A 2,979-nucleotide genomic window follows, 5' to 3' on the forward strand; every position below is an offset into this window, starting at 1 on the left:
ACCCCTTTCGTTCGATAACCTTAGGTGGGTCCTTTCCTTGTTTTAAAATTTCTTCGTTTTACGTATACGATTGGTTATTATATTTATGTATATTATGTTTCCGCTTTACATACTCGGTACATCTTCGTGCTGACCCCCCTTGCTTCTCGGGGGCTGTGTTACATGTCCACAGGTACAGACGCGCCGTACGACGCGCCGCCCGTTTAGGTTGACAGTCTGGTTTGTTGAAGCTCCCACAGTCCGGGCCTCCCCTTTTGGTATATATCCTCTGTTGTACATATGATACGTATATATGACTATACGGGTACGGCGGGGGCTGTCCGATCTTCGATTCGTCTTCGATTCGATGCTTGTGTTAGGAGTCTGGTGTACTGTACGTGGGGTGTGAAGTTATCCCTTTGTCCGGGTAAGTATGTGTGATATGCGACTCTGTCTGCTATGATAGCCTCGACGGCTTATGTACAGATTATGTATGTATATATATACGTATGCTTATGCATGTTCGTGCGACGTATGTTATATCTGTATGGACTTATATATGTACGGCGGATTAGCCATTTTTGGTATGTCGGATTTGTTAGGTAGGTACGTATGGTGTCAGTAGGACACCGGTCACGACACGGGTTGGGTCGTGACGATCAGCGCACGACTAGGGGTATCGTGCGGGCACCTACCAATTCCCGCCCTCTGTGGGCGAACCCTTTCCCAAATCATTCAACCACAATAAATTTAATCAAGACAATTGAATATAAGTCTCAAACATAGATAAAAATAAGGATAGTAAATAAGTGCGGAAATAATACAATCACCCCAAGGAACCTGGTCTAAGGCCCTACAAGAGCCACTACCACAAATACTATTAGTCTGAATACGAATACATGTCTGAAAATGGAATACTGTCTCAGAATATCAAAATAAGACAAGTAACTAAGAAGAGCCATCTGGGTAGCAAATCCATCCAATGCTCACCCTAGAATACTCATCAGGGCGCAGAAGTCGATCTGGTCACAAACTCGGCACTCAAAAAGAATACAGCAAGGTAGAATCAGTACAACAACACGTACTGAGTAGGCATCATAGGCCGACAGCAGTTAGAAGATCATATATATAATAAAGAGACTGAAAAAGTAGGCATGCTCACAATCAGATAAACTCAAATCAGTCCAATAGTCAAATCCTGTACCAAACCACCACGTCTAATAAATCACCTTAAGTCCACTATAAATCTGATCCACATCTCAAGAACTACTATCAAGTACGCGTATAACCAGAATCAATCAATAAAATCAATCAATAAGTCCAAACTAATGCCAAAAATAAATATGAGATGAATGTAATGCAATGCATATGCCATGATACACACACGCTTCGAGTGGAATATCTCGTCGCCTCGACAGTCATGACCCAAGGGGGACCGCTAAGTCCATGTACCCGCTGCGGAACGCACAGCCCAATCTAATAGTTAGTGTTGCGGTACGTACAACCGGATCCTAGTTAGTGTTGCGCATGCAACCCGATCCAAATATCCATATGAATGAGTGAATGCATGATAACAATGCCAACAAGAATATATAATCAATGGTGCCATACATGGACACAAATCTCACTCACAATAACAATATCATAATCCTTACTTCCTTCCCAACAACCTTATATAGGATAATATGCTTTTCGACACACAAGTAATCATTATGCATCAACTCTCTAGAATCAATCACGTGGCGGCCAGCCAACAACTCACAATAAGCAACCAACAAGCCATAAATCAAAACAATACCAACCTAAGTATTCCATCCCAACTTCATACCCGAAGGTTTACATGCTTTCTCCAACAATCACTAACCACACATATAATCTGCTAACCAAAGTCTAACCGAAAGGTAAGCCGTAACCTACCTGGAAAGCCGAACAGGAGCCTCGAACTGTCACACCTTGTCCTTGCCTTTTCATAACGCCTCCAAGTACTTAAAGTCTATTCATAATTAAATTCTATATTAAAAGCCATGAATAATGACACCCATATTGCTATACTTCTAGCTAGGTCAAATTCTAGCCCAAGGGATTTGAGGAAACGGGCATCTAAGGGTAAAATGGAAAATTGAAATATAGAACTTGCAATTCAAGCTCTAAGTGAACAAACCCACTAATCATTTGCTAAAACAACTCAAGATTAAGCCTAATTCGGATTTGAATCAAAACCCCCAAATTTGGGTATGAACCCTAATTCATCAATCCTCAAATTAACCATTAACAATGGAAGAAATAGGCTTATCAACAAGGAATTCATCAAACTTTATGGTTATTCTAGTCAATTTCACCACCAATTTCCATTTTAGAAGTCTAAACCCATTTCAAGAATTTTAACACAAGACTCATCTTCTCTACCTGGATTCTAATGATTCTAAGCATGGAATAGGAATCTAGGAAGGCAAATGATGAAGGCTAGGGTCATAGATCTTACCTCCAACAAGAATCAGCCCAAAAGAAGCTCTATTCGCCTAAAGAGTGCTTAGAAAAGTGATGAGAAGAAGTGATAGGGTTTAGGGGACTTAACTAGAGAAAAGAGAAATTATTCTGCCCGACAGCACCGGTCAAGAAGCCGCTGCAGCACACGCGCTACGGCTCCACAAGGCTCTTCATGGTAGCCTTCACACAAAATTCAACATGTCGCTATAGTTGCAAGAGAACCACTACAGCGGCTAGCCACCAAACTCTCAGTCCGCTATAGTCGTCCCCCAGGCGCTATAGCGTGACCCCTACAGCGGTTATGGTACCGGCTAGGCGCTACATATAACCAGAATACTCTGGTTTTGACAAGTCTCATCTCGAAATTCGACTATCACCCGAGGCCCCACTGATACCAAACAAACATGCAAAGACACATAAAAACGTGCTACGAATTCACCCGTGGCCTCGGATTCCCCAACGGAGGTCTAGTTGACCAAGTCACCCCCAATGGCCTAAAGCCAAATTCCCAAC

Source organism: Lycium ferocissimum, unplaced genomic scaffold (assembly GCF_029784015.1).
Source record: "Lycium ferocissimum isolate CSIRO_LF1 unplaced genomic scaffold, AGI_CSIRO_Lferr_CH_V1 ctg4452, whole genome shotgun sequence".
NCBI classification, from domain to species: Eukaryota; Viridiplantae; Streptophyta; class Magnoliopsida; order Solanales; family Solanaceae; genus Lycium; species Lycium ferocissimum.